This window comes from Hoplias malabaricus, chromosome 2 (genome assembly GCF_029633855.1).
Source record: "Hoplias malabaricus isolate fHopMal1 chromosome 2, fHopMal1.hap1, whole genome shotgun sequence".
Taxonomy (NCBI): domain Eukaryota; kingdom Metazoa; phylum Chordata; class Actinopteri; order Characiformes; family Erythrinidae; genus Hoplias; species Hoplias malabaricus.
The window spans coordinates 61,733,000-61,756,494 of NC_089801.1; the positions used below are offsets into that span (position 1 = coordinate 61,733,000).

Genomic DNA, 23,495 nt, shown 5'->3' on the forward strand with positions numbered 1-23,495 from the left:
CTTTCCCACTGCCTACATTCTTAATTTTCCACTGCCTACATCCTCAAAAATGACACAGCAATAAATACAGGAAAGTGTGTTCCAGGTCATGTGAAGGGTGAAGTAAATGTGTGTGTGTGTGTGTGTGTGTGCATGTGTGGTGTCAGATGACAGATGTTTGTCTACTCTCACTTTTCTTTTCTTTATTTTTCTAAGCCAAATAAACCACACACACACACACACACACCAAATGCACGTAGACAGGCGCCTTAAATAGAGACTGGTCTCTATTTTTATATCAGGAGGGAAAATCAAATCAGATTTAAGTGAATAAGTGTTGCAGCATCTCTGTTAAAATCTACAGAGCTACAGTCACCATTAATCTGAGCCCCCTCCCCACTGCATCAGATTAACTACTGACGTGCCAGGGGTTCCTGATGTTCACAGATGGATATATGCCTCAATAAAACACCTTTGTGAACTAAAACATAACATTATAATGAATGGCTGAAAACACCATTCGACACTGTAGGCTTCATTCCAATACAGGTTAATGTTAATCTCACACTTTTAGAGTTAATCCGACAATGAAAGTTTGATTTCCAGATATCAGACTGTAAATGTTACTGTAATCTGTAATCCGACACTGCATCTGTAAATCCAACACTGTGTCTGTTAATCCAACACTGTATATGATAATCCAACACTGTGTCTGTTAATCTGACACTGTGTCAGTAAATATAACTGTGTCTGTTAATCCCACACTGTATATGTTAATCCAACACTGTGTATGTTAATCTGACACTGTATATGTTAATCCGACACTGTGTCTGTGAATCCAACACTGTGTCTGTTAATCCGACACTGTATATGTTAATTCGATGCTGTATATGTTAATCCAACACTGTGTCTGTTAATCTGACACTGTGTCAGTAAATCTAACAGTGTTTGTTAATCTGACACTGTGTCTGATAATCCGACACTGTGTCAGTAAATCTAACACTGTATTTGTTAATCTAACACCATGTCTGTTAATTTGACACTGTATATGTTAATCTGAAATTGTGTCTGTTAATCTGACACAGTATATGTTAATCCAACACTATGTCTGTTAATCCGACACTGTATATGTTAATTCAACACTGTCTGTTAATCCCACACTGTGCCTGTTAATCCAACACTGTATATGTTAATCCGACACTGTGTCTGTTAATCTGACACCGTATATGTTAATCGGACACTGTCTGTTAATCCGACACTGTATATGTTAATTCAACACTGTCTGTTAATCTGACACTGTGCCTGTTAATCCAACACTGTATATGTTAATCCGACATTGTGTCTGTTAATCTGACTCCGTATATGTTAATCCGACAGTGTCTGTTAATCCAACATTTTCTCAATTATACACATCATCAACAGTCAGGAGATATTTTAGGGGCAGTGCTTATTTCAGGAATTTAGTTTCAGTTATGCCTGATGTGGGGCCATGACCTAGAGAGTTAAAAATAGGTCAAGAGTGATTTCCAGGTGTGTGTATTATTGGGTGTGTGTGTGTGGTGTATATGTGTGTGTATTCTGGATGATTAATGGCAATTTTGGAGCTGATACTGATCTGTAAAACTGAAGCCAGTCAGTCTGCCTGACGTCAGCAAACCTAAAGGGGTGTGTGTGTGTGTGTGTGTGTGTATGAAGGTGGGGGGGAGGGGGTGTAAAGAGCCGCTCTCGTGCTCAGAGCTCCCTGATCACTCTCAGCTGCGCCACAGTTAACCGCGCGAGGGGCGTTTTAACCCTGTGAGTCCCGGCGAGTGCTGGATTACGAGTTTGCTGCGGACACTCGGGGGACGTCTGCCGCTCTCCAGCGCCTTCCTGCGCACTTTAGAGGACGATGAGCCCGAGGAGGACCCGCAGCGCGCGCGCTCTTCAGGTACTCGGTTACTGGAGGTTGTGGGCGTGCGCGGGCAAAAGTTTGGGCACTCCCGGTCCCGCTGATATTTTGCCGAGCGCGTGAAAGTCAGGGCTCTGTCGGAGAACCGCGGAACTCAGGTCCGCGCAGAGTTTCAAAGTTACGCGCAAACAGAAAGCTTGTCATTAGGGTTTGCGCGAGCCGCGTTGTCGTTAGGGAAACGGCGAGTGTAGGCTGCAGTTGAACGGGAGCGTGGTCTCCGTGGAGGACGTGGTCATTTATTTTCATTCAGAAAATCAGGCAACGCGTCACCTGACCAGGGGGTACCCAAACTTTGCACATGGTGCGTGTGTGTGTAGACAGTGCTGTGTGTGTTGGGGGTGTTGTTTGACCACAGTAAGTGATCTGTAAGCGCGTGCATGTGTAAGTTATTGACCTGTGTTCTGCAGAGCGTTGGCATGGAGTTCAGTTCAATGGAGGGTCTGACAACAGTGAGTGGTCAATAATCCCGTGTGTGTGTGTGTGTTTGGTACAGACATATATCACATTGTGGGGACTTGTCTTCCTTATGCGGACAGCACGCCATTCTGGTTGGGTTAGGTTTAGGGTTAAGTGTTGGGATTAATGTTAGGCTGGTTGTAGTTGTGAATTATTAGTCTTCACTTAATGAATGGAAGTCTATGTAATGGCACACAATTCATAAAAACGTGTGTGTATGTGTGTGTGTTACTAATCTGTAGGAATATGTGCAGGTCACAGACCTGTCCAACAGCAACAATTGTCTTCAATAATCCATTGAAAGTAAAGCTGTAAAAGCTATTTACCTGAGACAGAGAGAGAGAGAGAGACGGGGGAGGGGGGGGGGGGGGTTGCTGTGTGGCAGTGCTGATCCTATGCGGCTATGAGCCTTGATTCTCTTTGAATGTCCAAGTTTGGAAAATCTAGGTGCGAGACATTCCTGTTGGTGTGTGTATGTGTGTGTGTAGTAGTGTGATGACTCTCTCTGGACAATCAGCACAGGGACTATTTAAGAACCCGTTTCCAGGAACCAGGACCAAATTTACCAGACGGAAAAGCAGAAGAGTGCAGTAGGGGGAGGTTTTAATGTGGATTTTTCACACTGGCAGAACTTCTAGTGTCATCCAGGAATGTATTTCATACACATTTTATGTGCAGAATATATTTATTACACATTGTACAAAACCTTTTAATGAAATATGCAGGAATTCACCTGGAGACTACTCTGTACACAAAGGACCCCAGCCTCAAAGACACAGTTTAAAGCCCCCCTCAGCTCCTGGTCATGTGATGTTAAGCCCAGTGGCTCGTTCTTAAGCTACTGGAACACGTAAACTCGTCTGTCAGACGGGACTCAGGGCCAGAGCTGGAAGATCGTGGTTCTGTTTCAAGACTCATAAAAAGAGATGTATGTACGGCCACGCTTCGGAGGTTGTGCTATGAGTCGTGTAATGGCGTGGCGGGGGTGGGGGGGTGCAGGAGGACGAGGGAGATAAGGGCCATTATAAGACAAGAGTGAGACCTGTTCAAGGTGAATGAGTCAGAAATATCAGTGAAAAGGGGCAGTTCCCACCAGACCTTGCTTTTACACAGAGGGTCTGCTCCATTCAATCAATGACAGGAAATCATGTATCTCCATTGTGTTCCAATTCAGGATAAAGGGACCAATAGAAATGGAACTCACAGTGGAGCTCACAGTGGAAATTAACTGCAGGGGGCGCTGCCGTTTCCATGAACACAAACGGCTTTGTGTGGATCAATCTGTATGGGTTGCAGTCTAGAAACCGCTGGACATTATGGAAGGTTTTGGGTCTATTGATTGGGTCTATTGGATGTTATATGGAAGGAGTCAGTGGGCGGTTCCTAAATCAGGAGCTTGTTTCTATTTGGCTCTGTTGGACGTTATATGGGAGGAGTCAGTGTGTGGTTCTTAAATCAGGAGCTTGTGTCTGATTGGCTCTGTTGGACGTTGCATGAGTCAGTGGGCGGTTCTCCCGCGCTCTTCTGCAGACAATTGTTTTGACTGAATGGGGTTGGAGTGTGTGTGTGTGTGTGCGTGTGTGTGTGGTCATTTTGTCCCGAGGGTTAACACACTGACCCTTATAGATGACACAGTACAGTAGATCTGCTGTAATAGTGTCAGGTTACACACACTGCATGAATTATTCAACATCATTAACTCATCTCATTTTGTGTGTGTGGGTGAGAGAGAGAGAGAGAGACAGAGAGAGAGAGAGAGAGAGAGAAAGAGAGACAGAAAGAGAGAGAGAGAGAGAGGAGGTCTGATTGTGATTCAAAATCAAAATGCATATTACCTAAATTAAAAAAAAAACATGCAAGTATAAAATTATCTCTCTCTCTCTCTCTCTCTCTCTGTCTGACTCTCTCACTCTGTTTCTCCGTCTCTCTCTTTCTACACCTGTCTAAACAGCCCTGTTCAGAACGCCTGCTTTCAGCTCCTGTTCCTTTAAGTGATAACGAGCCGCTTGTTCACCCCGACCCCGAGTGCACAGCAGTGAGGAGCAAGGAGCAGAAGCTCTAGTTTTTAGCCGTTTTTGCTCAGTTCTATTTATTCTCTGTCCTCGTTCTCAGTGTTCTTATTTCTCTGCACGACATTGTTTTAACTTCATCTTTGCGCTCTCATATAACCACTGGTCCAGCACTGTGATTGGACAGACTCAGAGGAGGGGGCGGGACAATTCTAAAGTCTCTGAACATCTGACGTCAGAAGCGGAGCAGAATTATTACAACTCGTTTCATCCTGTGTTTCTTGACTTAGGCAGAGCACAGAAAACTTACTGGGTGTTCTTGTTTCACAGTGTGTGTGCTGGTGGACTCTAGAGTCGTACACACACACACACACACACACACACACACACACACACTCGAGCGTGAGGTGTAAATATTTCACTCAAATTCCCAGGTGGCCACCAACTCATGCTGTTGGAATGTGTGTGTGTGGGTGAATTATTGATTTTAAATGGTGATTATCTGACATCCGGATTCTCCACACTATCCAGCTGTAAACGACCCCAAAAGGCCTTTCATTTTCCATCATCTATCAGCTCAATCCTGATTGGCTTATCAGCTGCAACGTTTGATTGGTGGGTGTGGTTATTTGAACAATTCTGATTGGCTTTACTCAGTGAGTCCCAGTCACACAACAACACAACATCTAGAGTGCACATTATTTCCACATCAGCAGTGCACACCGTGTCCAAATGTTTGTACCCACGTGTAATTGGCCCTTTCTGTTACTTTCAGACGTGCTCATTATTGGCAAACACTGACCAATAGCATGTCCACACTGGAGCAGCTGCACATGAGCACATGATACCAAGCAGTGGAGCAGTGCAACTGTGTTCTCCTGGAATTTTTTTATTTATTGAAATTAAAAGAAAATTTAAATAAATAAATATCAGCCATAAATCATCACCTTTATTTCTTATAATTTAAATAAAAAACATTTAAGCAAAACATAGCTATATTTATTTTCTATTAAATTTAAAATATCTAAAATTGTGTAATTACGTATTAATTATAAAGTTAATACATAGTTATTACAAGCTTGTGAATATATCACATTATATATTAGTTAGTGTAATTAACTGTTAAACAATATAACAGTATCTGGACCACTAGGGGTTAATGGAGAGCTGTGGCATCCGCATTTCACCCTGAGTCCTCTTCCTCCTTTAAGGCGGTCTTTACAACCCCCTTAAATCTTGTTTTCTGTTTTGGACACAAGCGCTCATTGATCCCTGGCTTCTTTATTGAAAATGAGTGTCGATCGGTGACTTGCCACATTATCTTCTCCTCCTCTTCTGTTGAACTCCTCCTCCACTATCTCAGTGACCCTGCCCTCGGTCCACTCCTGTCTCCTCCCTCACAGGTCGGGGTTCAGTGGCCAGTGCTGAGCGAGACTCTCTTGACCGCTGTAAACCCCAGGCCCATGACCTGAAGCTTAAAGGACGTGAACAAACAGAGGACTGGCTTGACCCCCAGCCGCCCTGGACAAGAGTTTTGAGTAGGTTCTGAAATGAAGGCTATCCACATGTGGCCTGTAACGGCCTCTGCTCGTTGGTCAAGGCTTTACATTATGTGGAAACATTGCGGTGAGTGTTTGATGGCAACCATGAAGACGATTTGAAGTCTGACACTCCAGCTCCACAGCCTTATACCCTACTAGCACACACCTTGTGACCTTTAAGCTCTTTGCAGTGACCGTTCCATTAGTCAGCACTAAGTGATTCAGAGAGTCGTTTGGGTGAGTTTGAGCTGGGTTTGATTCATGTTGATTCAGTGTTGATTGTACTTTTGTTGAAGGTTAGGAATAGAATCAAGGTATCGTGTGTGTGCGTGTGTGTGTGTGTGTGTATTTTTATATAAACACCTGGATCAAAGCATTTGTTTCATCTGATGTCAAAACCAGTTGATCCAACTTGACCTCGCCCTGCTTCTCGGGATCTCATTTGCGTGTTGTTGCCATGGTTATAGCTAACATGTAGCCACTGTGTTTATCTTACCTGGGCTTGTTATCCTGTGACCTGCACACACACACACACACACACACTCACTCTTAGTTTGGCATTCCTTCACCTGCACTAACTTAATTTGTCCAGCAGAGACCTTGAGCTTATAAAATACACAAGTCTATTGTTTATTTGTTTTATATTTAATATTATGTAACATAATAACATTGTAATAAGATGCAACAGGAGCGTCATTACTGATCCATTTGTCCAAGGAAGGCTGTATCTGAAACAAAAAAGCATAAAATAAACAATCATTACAGCTGACTGAACAGGTTTGTGGAGTTTGACGGACCTCCATTTCCGTTTGTGACGTGTGCACTCTGATGACATGTGTCTAGGACTCTTCTCCATTTTAGCTGAGGCCTCAAGCTGTTTTCTGATTGGTCAGTAGTCGGGACACGGTGTTAGAGGCAGGGGTTTGATGAGAAGCGACCTGCAACCGAACATTTCGAATCACTGCCGGTGTTCAGAATGATGTTGGCTAGCGTCCGTTTCCCTCCCTCCCCCAGAGCTCTGCGTCACGTCTGTAGATGGCATTTAGGACGTTTCAGACACAGGTGAATGTGGTCAACTTTGATTACACTAACGTCCACAGAGTTACATGTAATAATACATACATTACAACCGTAATCCATCTGTAACTGTGAATGCAGTCTTACTGAGCAATTACACAGTTATTACAGATCCACAAAACTGATAGAATGATTGACAGCTAGATTGATGAGTGAAGGAGATTTCCCATGAGCCTCCCCTGACCGCACTGTAGTTGCTGTGGGGAAGTCGTTGGTTGAGTGTGGAGCCTCACCGCCGTTAGAACCTCGGGGTCAGTGTGAGGCTAAAGAAATGAGAACTTTACTGATGACAAGTTGGAGCTGCTCTCTTTACTGCCCTCACTCTGTCCCACACACACACACACACACACACAAACACAATCAGAAATGAGTTCAGAAACATCATTTTTGTTCCAGTCTGCTGGGTCTGTTGACACAACACATGGTTCTTTCTTCTGATCTGGTACACACACACACACACACACACACACTCTCTCTCTCTCTCTCTCTCTCTCTCTCTCTCTCTCTCTCTCTCTCTCTCTCTCTCTAATTGGCAAGTCTGATTGAATTTGGTTAATTAACTGGAAAACAGAATACACTACTCTTCACTTCACGGATCAGTCGTTTGAAGCAAATAAATAAACCAGTTATTTTCAAAATAAATATGAATTTTTTTAATTTTTCATGAAAATATTTGTAAAATAAAGAATTTAGAGGTTAAATTCATAACAAAATTTCAAGGACACATTTGTAATGTAATGATTTTCGGGATGAAATTCACAATATTTCAAGAAAAACTGAAAAAATAACTACTTAAAAATTTAAATTCACAATTAAAATGTATACATTCACCTTCAAATATGTGTAAATCATCCATGCCATGGTCACTTATGAACATCCGCACCCCTCTCCACACCCACACACACTCAGTACCCTCAGAGACGTTGACTTCGGCACCTGTTGCTGATAACAGTCAGGATGGTCCCTTTCATTCTTCATCACCGAGAACTCGCCACCCATTTTTCACAAAACTCAAAGCTGAAACACGGACCCGTCTGAGCACAGCAGGTTCACGGCCTCATTCTGACCGTCTCAGTCCAGCTCAGTGTGGACTCCAGAGAACTCTGCACAGAGGTGTGTGAGTTTCAGTCTCAGGTTCTGTTTCCAATGATCGTCCTCCTGCACTGCTGTCTGAGGGCTGAAAGGTCAGACTGAACAGCAGTGCCCTGCCCGACTCAGACTGAGGTTTGTCTGGAGTTCAACCGCAGTGCTGTGGATGGTAAACGGAGAAATGACGGAGCTTCGTTGGAGTGTTGCTCTGAGAAATGTCCTTTTGGAGCTGATTTGACCCAAAACAGTGAGACACGGCCACAAAGACTGAAAAAGTGAATATCAACTTTCATTTTTATCTTCTCTTTGTCCCAACTTTTCTGGATTGTTACAGGGACCCCTCTCTCTCTCTCTCTCTCTCTCTCTCTCTCTCTCTCTAATAACTGCTATCACTCTGTTCTATTGCTCCATTATCATTAAACCATGTCCAATTCATTCTTCATTCACTCCTCTTTATCACTGCATCCCTCCATTTTCTCCATTGTGTCTCTCTCACCTCTCCATTAATCTCGTCTTTCTCCTTCATTTTCTTTATCTTTCACTTCACCCTTTATTCCATCCTCCTCCTGCCCTTTCTTCCCAACTTTGGCCTTGCTCCTCTTCCATTTCTCTTTTTATACCATTGTTTCTTACTCTATCTCTCTCTCTCTCTCTCTCTCTCTCTCTCTCTCTCTCTCTCTATTCCATTATTCTGTCATCCCACCCTTGGCCTTGGCCTTCATCTGTCTTTCTGTTCTCTTTTATTTCATATTCACTGAATGCATTCTCTCTCTCTCTCTCTCTCTCTCTCTGGCCACTTTATTGAAAACACCTAATGTACAACCTACCACTGGCCACTTTATTGGAAACACCTACATCTACAGCCCATCACTGGCCACTTTATTGGAAACACCTACATCTACAGCCCATCACTGGCCACTTTTTTGGAAACACCTACATCTACAGCCCATCACTGGCCACTTTATTGGAAACACCTACATCTACAGCCCATCACTGGCCACTTTATTGGAAACTTCTACATCTACAGCCAAACACTGGCCACTTTATTGGAAACTTCTACATCTACAGCCAAACACTGGCCACTTTATTGGAAACACCTACATCTACAGCCAAACACTGGCCACTTTATTGGAAACACCTACATCTACAGCCAATCACTGGCCACTTTATTGGAAACACCTACATCTACAGCCAAACACTGGGCACTTTATTGGAAACACCTACATCTACAGCCAAACACTGGACACTTTATTGGAAACACCTACATCTACAGCCCATCACTGGCCACTTTATTGGAAACACCTACATCTACAGCCAAACACTGGACACTTTATTGGAAACACCTACACCTACAGCCAAACACTGGCCACTTTATTGGAAACACCTACATCTACAGCCCATCACTGGCCACTTTATTGGAAACACCTACATCTACAGCCAATCACTGGCCACTTTATTCGAAACATCTAAATCTACAGCCAAATACTGGCCACTTTTTTGGAAACACCTACATCTACAGTCAATCACTGGCCACTTTATTCGAAACACCTACATCTACAGCCAAATACTGGACACTTTATTGGAAACACATACATCTACAGTAAATCACTGGCCACTTTATTGGAAACACATACATCTACAGTCCATCACTGGCCAATTTATTGGAAACATCTACTTCTACAGCCCATCATTGTTCACTATATCTGAAACACCTACATCTACAGCCAAACACTGGCCACTTTATTGGAAACACCTACATCTACATCCAATCACTGGCCACTTTATTAGAAACACCTACACCTACAGCCAAACACTGGCCACTTTTTTGGAAACACCTACATCTACAGCCAAACACTGGCCACTTTTTTGGAAACACCTACATCTACAGCCAAACACTGGCCACTTTATTGGAAACACCTACATCTACAGCCCATCACTGGCCACTTTATTGGAAAAACCTACATCTACAGCCAAACACTGGCCACTTTATTGGAAACACCTGAATCTACAGCCAAACACTGGACACTTTATTGGCAACACCTACATCTACAGCCCATCACTGGCCACTTTATTGGAAAAACCTACATCTACAGCCAAACACTGGCCACTTTATTGGAAACACCTACATCTACAGCCAATCACTGGCCACTTTATTAGAAACACCTACATCTACAGCCAAACACTGGCCACTTTTTTGGAAACACCTACATCTACAGCCAAACACTGGCCACTTTATTGGAAACACCTACATCTACAGTCAATCACTGGCCACTTTATTAGAAACACCTACATCTACAGACAAACACTGGCCACTTTATTGGAAACACCTACATCTACAGCCCATCACTGGTCACTATATTCAGTCTCAGTCTGGCCACTTTATTAGAAACACCTACATCTACAGCCAAACACTGGCCACTTTTTTGGAAACACCTACATCTACAGCCAAACACTGGACACTTTATTGGCAACACCTACATCTACAATCAATCACTGGCCACTTTATTGGAAACACTTACATCTACAACCAAACACTGGCCACTTTATTGGAAACACCTACATCTACAGCCAATCACTGGCCACTTTATTGGAAACACCTACATCTGCAGCCAAACACTGGCCACTTTTTTGGAAACACCTACATCTACAGCCCATCACTGGCCACTTTATTGGAAACACCTACATCTACAGCCCATCACTGGCCACTTTATTGGAAACACCTACATCTACAGTCAATCACTGGCAACTTTTTTGGAAACACCTACATCTACAGCCAAACACTGGACACTTTATTGGAAACACCTACATCTACAGTCAATCACTGGCAACTTTATTGGAAACACCTACATCTACAGCCAAACACGGGCCTCTTTATTGGAAACACCTACATCTACAGCTAAACACTTGCCACTTTGTTGGAAACACCTACATCTACAGCCAAACACTGGACACTTTATTGGAAATGTCTACTTTGTGCTTCCAGGCCCTTTTTTTACAGCCTCTGTATATGCCCCACTCTTTGCTGATTTATTAGAAACACCTACCTACCCTTTCTCCTCTTCTCATCTATCACTGCTCAGTTTCTGGCCCCAGGGCTGCTGTTGTCCAGATGTTAGCGGTGTGGTGGACCCCAGCCAACCGCGTGTGTGTGGTCAGGAGCTGACCACTGATGAAAGGCCTGGGTAAGGGCTCTCAGAGTGTGCTGCTGAGTGCTTTAGTGCAGTGAATTGAAGTCTAACAGACTCTACTTTGGCACATTACACGCTGCAGGTCTTTAGGGAAGTGAGGCGCTCCAGCGATCGGATCTGGCTCCACACTGATGACGTTAAATTCCCCGGGATAATTCACTTACCGGGGTGGAATTTGGGAGAAAAGCCCTTTGACGCAAGTCATAGAGGGGATAATGGAGATGAGGGACATACAGTGCTCTCTGAGTAGAGCTCCGTAAACGAAAACCAGCCTGACCCTGCACTGTATCCCCATTTTTTACCTCCAGGAACACTACTGTGGTGGGTTTGATGCTAGCCACAAGGTCATCAGTGAGTCAGATGATGCTGGGTTGTGTGAAAGCAGGGGTTGGAGTTGAATGGCCCAGTGCTGGGGGGACTTCGTCTGTCTGACGTCTCTATCCAACACATTTCTTTGAGCATGGTGGGCTCAGTCTCATTCAGAGCCTCCTGTTCTGTTGGTCAGTGGTGGGTCTGAACACACTCATTAACCCAGGAGTGGGTGTGAAGCTGTGGAGGTGCAGGTGTTCTTGGTGGAGGCTGGGGTTGGTGTTGCTTCACAATTATCACCCATTTACTTATGGCATCTGTCCCTTGGCCAATGAGATTGCATTACACACAAGAAGCGAGTGGAGCTTTTAACACCTGTGTGTGTGTGTGTGTGTGTGTGTGTGTGTGTGTGTCATATAATGTGGTCTAAATATCTTTACCCAGCCCCTGCTGTTCTTCTCTCAGTATCAGCAGTGCTAATCTGCAGTGTTTTGTGTCTGCACAGACGCAGATGAAAGATCATATTTCAATGATATATGACCCAGCGTTAATCTGCGTGTTTAAGCAATTCCCTGACATTGTGTGTGTGTGTGTGTGTGTGTGTGGTCATTCAGGCACAAGTCTCCAAAAACAGCCTAAAGTGCAAAAAAATTAACAAGAGGAGTCCCATTGCGTCCAGTCTGCAGTTATGGTACACACACACACACACACACACACACACACACACACACACACACACACACACACACACAGTCTCTTATATCACCCCACCACTAATTTTCCACGCACTGGTCACTTTATTAGAAACACCATCTAGAGTGTGTGTTATGCCTTGCTCAGCCTCCCTCTGCTCCATCACTGGTCAGTCTCTGACCACAGGGACTCTACTGTCCAGATATGGACTGTGATGAAGAACTGAGAGCTTAGACTAGAACTGAATATAACATATAGAGAAATATACTCTAAGCTCTGAGCTTATGACAGATTGTGTGTGTGTGTGTGTGTGTGTGTGTGTGCGCACGCGTGTGTATGGGCAGCAGCCTGTATGCTGTGCACTGACCTTCACACACTGCCCATCTGAGAATGCTGGCCTTAGCGTCAGTGGTTTTATTCATACGGGCGATAATGCATTTCAAGGGTGTATGGATGGGGCGGGGCTTAGCGAGGCCCTCCCCCTCACAGTAAAAAAAGCCACACCCACTGTAGATGTCTGGTTGTAAAGTCCTCCAGTGGGAATAGAAGCGTGTGTAAAGCCATGATGAGTAAATTAATGTGATTATTTGTTTATTGTTTACAGACCTGTTTGTCTGCTGTCGTATGTGTTTGTTTACTCTGTGCTGTTTTGTATGAAAACAAATATATTCTTCCATCCAGCATGGTCTCCATGTGTGTGTGTGTGTGTGTGGGGTGGAGGAGGGTTGTTTTTTACCGTTCTGCTGCCCCTCCATGATCCCCCTGTTCTCTTAATAAACAATGTCTTTCCCAATGAATATTTCACACTGTTCTTAAGAAACTCCACTGTCTATAAATCTCTCTCTGTGTGTGTGTGTGTGTGTGTGTGTGTGTGTGTGTGTGTGTGTGTGTGTGTGTGTGAAAACATCTGTATAAGGAAGAACACCGGGACAATGTCCAGCAGATGAGACATTGTCTCATCTGCTGGACATTGTCCCGGTGTTCTTCCTTATACAGATGTTTTCACACACACACACACACACACACACACACACACTTTCATAGATTTATAGATACTTGAGTTCTCTGGAAGTCCTCAGCACCCCCCCCTCCACACCCCCTCCTTTCTCTTTCATTCTTTCTGTCATTCTCTCTCTCTCTCTCTCTGTCTATTTCTCTATCTCTCTTTACCCCCCCCCCCCCCCCTCTCTCTCTCTCTCTCTCTCTCTCTCTCTCTCCAATGAGGGTGGTGTGTGTGTGTGTGTGTGTGTGTGGGTTTCCTCTGCTGGTTAATATTACAGGCTTCAGGAGGAAAGGGAAAGTCTGCAATCGAAACAGATGCTCGATCAAATCTACAACTGCACAAAGTCTGCTGTGATCCTGTAAGGCCCCGGCTCTGAGGGCACCACTACAGTGACGGTCCGGGACTCAGTCTGGGAGTCGGTGTGAGACTCGGTCTGGGAGTCGGTCTGGGAGTCAATCTGGGACTCGGTGTGAGACCGGGTCTGGGAGTCGGTCTAGGAGTCAGTGTGAGACTCGGTCTGGGAGTTGGTGTGAGACTCGGTCTGGGAGTTAGGTCTGGGAGTTGGTCTAGGAGTCGGTCTGGGACTCGGTGTGAGACCCGGTCTGGGAGTCAGTCTGGGAGTCAGTGTTAGACTCGGTCTGGGAGTCGGTGTGAGACTCGGTCTGGGAGTCGGTGTGAGACTCGGTCTGGGAGTCGGTCTGGGAGTCAGTCTGGGACTCGGTGTGAGACCGGGTCTGGGAGTCGGTCTAGGAGTCAGTGTGAGACTCGGTCTGGGAGTTGGTGTGAGACTCGGTCTGGGAGTTAGGTTTGGGAGTTGGTCTAGGAGTCGGTCTGGGACTCGGTGTGAGACTCGGTCTGGGAGTTGGTCTGGGAGTAGGTGTGAGATTCGTTCTGGGACTTGGCCTGAGACTCGGTCTAGGACTCAGTGTGAGACTTGATCTTGGACTCAGTCTGGGACTTGGTCTTGGACTCGGTGTGAGACTTGGTCTGGGAGTCAGTCTGGCACTCGATGTGAGACTCTGTCTGGGAGTCGGTCTGGGAGTCAGTGTGAGACTCAGTCTGGGACTTGGTGTGAGACTTGGTCTGGGACTTTGTGTGAGACTCGGTCTGGGACTCGGTGTGAGATTTGGTCTGGGACTCTGGCTGAGACTCTGTCTAGGACTCCATGTGAGACTCGATCTGGGACTGGGTCTGGGACTCGGTCTTGGACTCTGTGTGAGACTCGGTCTGATTTAGTGTGTATGTGTGTGTGTGTGTGTGTGTGTGTGTGTGTGTGTGTACCAGATTTCATGCTAGTTCGACACATTTACTTCGAGGGGACTTAGGACCATAAGCTGGTCAGTGTTAGGGTTTAGACTGGGCTCAGGGTTGGGGTTTAGAGTCAGGGTCAGGGTTGGGGTTTAGACTGGGCTCAGGGTTGGGGTTTAGACTGGGCTCAGGGTTGGGGTTTAGGGTCAGGATTAGTGTTAGGGTTTAGACTGGGCTCAGGGTTGGGGTTTAGGGTCAGGATTAGTGTTAGGGTTTACACTGGGCTCAGGGTTGGGGTTTAGGGTCAGGGTCAGTGTTAGAGTTTGGTTAGTAACAGTTATGATTATGTTTAAGAAAAGTCCATTCAAAGTCCCCACTATGTATGTCTGTGTGGGTGTATGTGTGTATGTACACCATGTGTATATCACATGGTGGAAACTTAAACCTATGTCTGAATTCACGCTGTACTCTTATGGTCAGTGATGGTTTTCATACATTGTTGTGTCCTATGTTTGGAAAAGATGTGTTAAGATTAGATCTGGAGTTATGTAATGGCCCCACGATGCATGAAAACAATCACTGACCATAAGAGTAACACTGTATTGTGGACAGATGTAATACGAAGTAGTGAAATCTGGAGTTAAGTGTCTGGCTGCTTCCCAAGAGGGAAAGGGTGTGTATGTGTGTTTGTATATAGCAGGTATATATTACATTGTGGGGACGCCAAACCTGTTGCTTAGTAAGAGGTAGAGCACTAGTCTACAAAATGTCCCTACAATGCATGAAAACAAGTGTGTGGGGTGAGTGAATACATTATTAATAGCCCCTCTGACTGGACACTCAGTCTAATCAGCTCATTATACGGCGTGTTTAAACGCTCTCAGTGGGCTTATTTTCTCTGTCCATTCAATTTCGTTCTCGTCCTCTCCTCCCTCCATCTTTTCTGAACGTGTTGATCCCTCCATTTTTGTCTTCATTAGACAGGTTGTGTAAAGATAAGCGCGATGGTGTGAAGTGTGGACATCTATAGCCCTACTTTGGAATTGTTTTGGAGTGGAATTATTTTGGAGGAGGAGGGATGTAAGTGCATCAGAAGACGGCTGTAATAGCTTTGACTAACTTGTGTGAGATAAGAAATCTTAGGATAGATTACAGAGATGGGAAGGACACTGCGGTCACACCTTCATAAAAACATAGTAAGTGCAGCCATGTAGATGAACCTTAGAGTCGCACTACACACTACAGCAGTGTACACAGTATTTTCTAAAAGAGCTGTTATAAGCATTTTCAGTTTATATTTTTATACTCGTTAATGTGTTATGGTTAGAGTCATAGCGATGGATGAGTGTTTTGACTCGTTCACTTTATTTTGTGTAGCTGGAGATGGGTACAGTAAAGGGTAAATAGGGCAAAGGTCATGTGATGTGGTGACCTTCTACCTCGCCAAGGTTGGATCACAACAGCGCCTCCTAATGTGAGGGGTGCTGAGGTACTGCAAGAGATGTGCAGCATGGCACGTGAATGAGATACATAATGAAAAGGTGATTTGTCCATTTATTTATTTAGTGCTTTCATTTTTTTCAATATACATATAAAAGAGCATGGTAACCACAGGATTACAACAAGATTAGAACTACAATTAATTTTAATTTCTTTTTAAATTTTGTAAAAGAACATACCAATAAATAACAGATTTCACTTGGAGCCACAAAGTGTGTTCAGTTAAATCAAGCATGGACAAAAGTGGGCAAATGAGTTTGCACAGAATTTCTAAATTGTGTATGAATGAGATGTAAATATCTGGCAACCCTGCATATAAAGGAGCCTTTGAACTTACCCTAACCCTACCCTTAACTGTAACAATAAACCAATCCCAAACACAACTCTTACCCTAAACTTAACTGAAAACTGTGTCCAGTGTGTTGTGTGTGTGTCGTATTCACCAACAGAAAACTTTGTTGCTCTTTGCCAGTAATTAACTCATAGTTGGAGTGTTGGCAGTGAAACAGCGCCACCGGTGGATGGGAGCTCACTTAGTGAACATACAATGATGACAGTTAGTGTGGAGCCACTCCTCCTTCACTGGAGTCGGTCGAGGGTGTCCGGGGTCTGATAAGGATGCCCCCTGGACACCGCCCTCTGGAGGTATATTAAACTGGGGGGCTGCCCCAGGACAGGCCCAGAACCCTCTGGATGGGCAGTGTATTTGGGATGAATCAGCTGTGGGAACATGAAAGTTCTCCACAGACTCCACAGTCGTCTCCAGGGTCCGTTTATCTCCTGTGTGTAGAGGAGTGTGTGTCGCCGAGAGATAAGAGGACCACTTCGCTACTGTGGTGTTGTGATGTAAACAGGGTGTTTATCTGAGCCTCAGAGCGGTGTTGTGATATAAACACAGATGTTACTGCAGCTGAATGATGACCACAGCTGGGCACGAGGGGCTGAAGCCGCACAAGTGTTGCAGTTTATTACTATCTTTTAGAAAGTGTGCACAGGTGTGAGTGTGACTGGGCAAGTGTGTGTGTGACAGGGTGATGCTAAATGCAGAGTGTATGTGGTATAATTCAGAATGCAGAGTAGCGGCTGGTTCATTAAAAGCACCGGACAGTAATCTCTAGACGTCCTCAGTGGTTAATGTGATCATTCATCAAGAAGAACTGACCACACTATCATCCTGACCAGCTGGAAACAGGACACAAGTCTTTCTCCAAGCAAACTAAATAAACAGCTAATGAGGACAGCTCTTTCTCTAATGAGCTCATGAATATTAATTGTTTTTTTATTCAACACCAATAAAGAATAACAGGTTATCTCTAAACAAACGCATGAATCAGAATGTCCAATTTGAGTCACGAGTCCTTTAACAGTGAGTGACTCTGAGTTCCGCCCTAAGGTGTTTAAGTGGGGGCTGATGGTCCATGGCGAGTTGTGAATCATTTACAGTTGAGTAAATCCAAGCTGCAGATTATTTAAGGGCTAGTCTGAGCCATGAGTCTGAGTCAAACAGTGAGTCATAGAAAGGTAAGTCTGAATTGTGAGTCTGAGTCACTTTGTGAGTCAGAGCTTTGAGTCAAATAGTGAATTATATGAGGGCAAGTCAGAATTGTGAGTCTGAGTCACTTTGTGAATCAGAGCTTTGAGTCTGAGTCAAGTAGAGTCATATAAAGCAAAGCCTGTATCATGAATCTGAGTTACTTAAAGAGTCAAAGTTTTGAGTAAGGCTCAAGTAGTGAGTCATAAAGGCAAGTCTGAATTGTGAGTCTGAGTCACTTTGTGAGTTGGAGCTCCGAATCAGAATAGAGTTTATAGTCAGGATTTAGTTAATGCTCATATTATGGGTAAATTAAATGTGTGTCTGAGATGAATTGCAAGTAATTTAATGGTGATTATTAGTCCTGTAGTGCGATGAGCCAGAGTCATATAGTGAGTCATTTAAGTGTGAGGGAGATCTGTGAGTCTAAGTCACGATTTTTTTCATGGTTGAATCATGTGCCATTTAAGTAATTCATGTCAGTCAATGTTAAATTTGAGTTGAGAAATGAATCATTTAAGGGTGAGTCAGAGTTATGAGTCTGAGTTAGATCTGAGCTGAGTCATGAATCATTTGAGGAGAAGTCTGAGTTGATTTGTCACTTCAGGTCATGTGTATTTCTGTGGGCACATCCATGTTAAACTGTAAATCCTGCAGAAGTGAGTCAGAGTCGCGAATCGTGAGTCATGATTCAAGTCCATAGACGAGTCAGAAACTCCAGAGAGAGGCAGCAGTTTCCAGCTTTCTGTGAAGGACTATGGCTTCTATAGAGTCATAGATTATTCATTCATTATTCTCTCTCTCTCTCTCTCTCTCTCTCTCTCTCTCTCTCTCTCTCTCTCTCTCTCTCTCTCTCTCTCTCTCTGCACTCTCTCACATTCTCTCTTTCTGGGTGTTGTAGAGCAGAGGGTAAAATCATAATTAAAGTCCCCCATCCTGTATTATTCACTGATGTTATTAGAGCTGATGGAGGGCTGGTCCTGTGGTTGTTTATGAATTCCATGCAGGAATTCCAGGCTGGAGAAGAAGGGACTCATTCCAGATCCCATTTCACGTCTGAGAGGAATATAATCATCACGTTTATGAAACACTAAAATTGAATGTCAAGAATTCTGCTCCGTGAAATGACACTGTCACTGAGTGAGGGGCATCAGTAAAGACCAGTTTCCAGCACAGACCCCTGGGTTACTGCCCTTAGCTTGTTCACAGCTGGCTGAGGTTTTCCAAAGCTTAGTGGCTTTAATTAGTATTCTAATCTACATTAGCCATGCTGAGGGTCTCCCTATGAGTCAAAACACCACAAGGATCAAACCCCACAGCAGCATTCTCCCCTTGCCTAAACAGCCCTGTTCAGAGTGGCCGCTTTCAGCACCTGTTCCTTTAAATGATAATGACCCCCTCACTGTTCACCCCGACCATGAGTGCACAGGCGAGGAGCGAGGAGGAGAAGCTCTGGCTTTTAGTTGTTTTCACTCTGTTCTCTTTCTTCTCCATTCTTTTTTTCTCAGTTTTTTCTCAGTGTTCTTATTTCTCCACGCTTATTTTGTCTGTCTTGTTGCGTGTAACCTCGTCTTTGTGCTCTCACATAAATGTGGGTCCAGCGATGTGATTGGACAGACTCAGGTGAGGGGGCGAGGCAAGCCTGACTTGACGTCAGAAGCGAAGCACAATTAGAATGGCTACTTTTATCCCATGTTTTTTGACTTAACAAGAGCACAGAAAACTGGGTGGTCTTGGTTCACAGATTGAATCCTTGATACACACATTAATCCCTTACAACACCAGCTGCGACCTTGAGGTGGGTTTAAATTTTTAGGTTGCTGAAGACTCCTCTTATAAAACCCAGCAGTTTCTAAAATGCAACCAATACAGATTGATCCACACAAACACAGTGCAGAGGAAGTGCAGGAGCCCCCCCCCCCCCCACAGTTTACTTCCTCTGTGTGTCCTGCCTCTCCCTGCTGGAGAAACAGGTTGAGAGGGTGGGTTTAGTGAGGAATGATGATTGTGGGTGGGTCTGGTTAACGAGCCCAGTGCTAGGAGAGTTTAGCTGGTTAGGTGTGTGTAATTGTGTGTAATGTGTGTTAGTTGTGAATGTGGCAGGTGTTGGAGGTACATGGAGTTCAGGGAGTTTAAGCCGTAACCCTACGCTCCTCAGCTCTAATCCCACCCTCTCAGGAGCTAATACACTTTTAATGACAGAGTTTAAACTGGCGTTGAGCAGCGTGGTTTCATAAACACACTTGCACTGCTTGCTAATCACCACCACTCCACTCCTTAGGCTTTACTTCATTAGTGTTAATTCGAGACGGAGAGGTTTAACACCTCCAGCAATCTGTGCAGGAATTTCACTTTGATCCAAAGCAGGGTCTACACTTCAGACCCCTACCCCACACTCATTTCTGTTCTCTTTTACACCATCAGACTAATTAATACATTGTGTGTGTGTGTGTGTTGGGAATATATCACATTTTGGTGGAGGGTAAATATTGGGGTTAGGTTTAGGGTTAAAATACGGGGTAGTGTTAATGTTTGAGATTGGGACAGCAGTAGTGGGAACCTACACTTTTATAAACCCCACTCTAAATCCACTGGCATTAACATGGAATTGGTTCCCCCTTTGCAGTGATAACAGGAGGGTTGGGACTGTGCACTTAGCAGAGCTTTGGCGATTGTTACACACTGTGTAGCTCAGCACTCCACAACCCCTCTCTGTAAATTTACATGCAACTTTGTAGCTGAGTTGCTGTGGTTCCTAAACACTTCCACAGTAAGGCCACTCAAAGATGATTTTGGAATATCTAAAGAGAAGAGCTTTCATAAATTATTTGGTGGCATCCTACTACAGCAGTGAAGTCTTTGGAATGAACTCTTGAATTTTCAGAAATGTTGGTAAAGGGAGACTGCAGGGATAGGTATGTGATTTTAAACTCCTGCAATGGGACTGAACTCTCCCAATTGTATTTTCTATATCTCACAGATTTTCTCTGTGCTTGTTTATTTATTTTGTTTATTTGTTCACATACACATGAGACCACAATGCTTTTTTTGGCTTATATTTAACTATATTTCATCTCTTCATCTCTCTCTCTCTCTCTCTCTCTCTCTCTCTCTCTCTCTCTCTCTCTCTCTCTCTCTCTCTCTCTCTCTCTCTCTCTCTCTCTCTCTCGCTCTCTCTCTCGACTGTGTGTGTGTGTGTAGTGTATTGTGGTATTAAGTGAGCTGAAGGTTTAGTTGCAGTGTGAGGAGAGTGAATGGAGGGTGTGATGTAATTTATTGATTACGTTATCAGTGGGATGTGAAACTCCGCTGAGATCAATATTATCAGATAAAGCTGCTGCAGCTGAAACATGTGGAGGACTTTAATCACCATAACACAGTGGATCAATCGTTTACACAGGTCTTCTTACACACACACACACACACACTCACACACACACACACACACACACACACACATCACTGACACTAACATAACACACTGTTACTGCTGATCCAGTTTCATTGGAATACAGTGATAAAGTGTGTATTTATTACTTTATGCTGCCTTTTTTCCCCACTTTAAATGAAAATATGAACATTTAGGAACTGTGGGAGTATAATTCTCCTTCCTTTTCATGTCATTATCTGCAATATTTCTAAATACATACATACTATGGATTACAATAAAGTTGTGTGAATTATAATTGAAATAACTTTTAATATCCGTTGATCCGGGCCATGCTTGAGTAATGTTATCAAATAATTACATGCAACGATTGTATTAACAATATTCACACACACACGCACTAGCTGTCCTGAAGACATCCTGCAGCGTCCAGACTGGAACGGAATGGAATTTGAAACGTTTTAGCCAAAAATGTTTCCATGGTCAAGGTGTTTTTTGCAGAAACGTTTCAGATTCCGTTCCGTTCTCCCACTTCAAGAGCGGGCCATCGCCGAGGGATACCAGAGGTCAGAGGTCAGAGTGCCATTGCTGTGACCAAGCCCAGAGTGACTTTAATTCACCCACACACACACATTTTAACACAGAGGGATTTTAAAGTGAATCTGTGTGTGAGTTTTTGTTTGTTTTTATATTTTTGCAGGACACTTTACAGTTAAACAAGAGTAAACAGCTCTTATTTACTGCATAATTAAGAATGTCTTTACTAAACTTTACTTCTATTTTAAACTGACAGAGGTCTCCCCGGTTTAATGTGGAGACAGGTTTTAAGATGGAGAGGGTTAGGGTTATGTTAGGGTTAAGCTAGTAGTAAAAAAATAAATAAATAAATAAAATGAATGGTATGTCTCCACAAAATGAATGGAAGTCTATGTAATGTCCCCACAATTAACCCTTGCAATATTGTGTGTGTGTGTGTGTGTGTGTGTGTGTGAGAGAGAGAGAGAGAGAGAGAGAAAGAGAGAGTGTATGTGTGGCAAATGCGATCACTTGCTTACACGTGTAACACATACCGTGTTAAATTATGACAAATGCACTGAACAAGCATAAAAACAAGCTCTCTCTTTCTCTCTGTGTCTCTCTCTCTCTCTCTTTCTCTCTCTCTGTCTCTCTCTCTGTCTCTCTCTCTCTCTCTCTCTCTCTCTCTCTGTTTCTTTGTGTGTGTGTGTGTGTGTGTGTGTGTGTGTGTGTGTGTGTGCTCGTACCACTAACTTCCAGTCATCAAGTTCATATCAGTGTGGGAAATCTTCCTCTTCACCCCCCTTCTCCTCCTCCTCACGCTCTGTGAGTCCTGAGAGACGCATTTTACATGCACAAGAGCCGCCCCCCCCCAACACACACACACATATATAAACATGCTTTTACAATATGGCCTTTCCTGTTTACTGTGTGTGCAGTGATTATCTCTGAATGTGAAGAATATAGTGTTGTTTATATGAAGATGATGATGATGAAGGTAAAGATGATGATGAAGGTGATGATGATGATGATGATAATGAAGGTGATGACGATGATGATGATGATGAAGGTGATGATGAAGAAAGTGATGATGATGATGATGATGAAGGTGATGACGATGATGGTGATGATGATGATGATGATGATGATGAAGAAAGTGATGATGAAGGTGATGATGATGATGATGATGAAAGTGATGATAATGACGATGATGAAGGTGATGATGATGATGAAGAAAATGATGATAATGGTGATTAAGGTGATGATGATGATGATGATGATGATGAAGGTGATGATGATGATGATGAAGAAAGTGTTGATAATGATGATGATGAAGGTGATGATGATGATGAAGAAAATGATGATAATGGTGATTAAGGTGATGATGATGATGATGATGAAGGTGATGATGATGATGATGAAGAAAGTGTTGATAATGATGATGATGAAGGTGATGATGATGATGAAGGAAGTGATTAAGGTGATGATGATGATGGTGATGATGAAGATGAAGATGATGATGATGAAGGTGAAGATGATGATGAAGAAAGTGATAATAATGATGATGATGAAGGTGATGATGATGATGAAGGAAGTGATGTAGGTGATGATGAAGATGATAATGGTGATGAAGATGATAATGGTGATGATGGTGATGGTGATGAGGATGATGAAGAAAGTGATGATGATGAAGGTGATGATGGTGATGAAGATGTAGGTGATGATGGTGATGATGAAAGTGATGATGGAGAAGATGTTAACTGTAACTCTACATTACTGTGAGGTTCTGTGGGTCTGCCCCGGGATCTGACAGAGATCTGATTTCCATGAAGTTCATGTTTTATTCATCTCTTGGAGGCTTTTAGTGTGTATCCACCTCTCCTTCGTATACAGGAGGTCTGGGGACGCTCTCTCCTTTTCTGTGGAGTAACACAGGTCTCAGTTTAAGACTCGCTCTGTTCAGATGCTTTTACAAAGGCTCACAGTTCATCAGCAGAGCGGGGGATACTTTAATTCACTT

General features: G+C 43.7%; 1 protein-coding gene across 1 annotated transcript in view; it reads left to right on the plus strand.

Moving 5' to 3' along the window:
- Window positions 1–1,749: 1,749 nt before the first annotated feature.
- Window positions 1,750–23,495, plus strand: part of gcgrb (glucagon receptor b) — a 34,333-nt gene continuing 12,587 nt past the window's right edge. The window contains exon 1 of the mRNA XM_066659631.1: window positions 1,750–1,906. The gene's annotated coding sequence lies outside the window, so the exon portion shown is untranslated. The remainder of the gene's footprint in view (window positions 1,907–23,495) is intronic.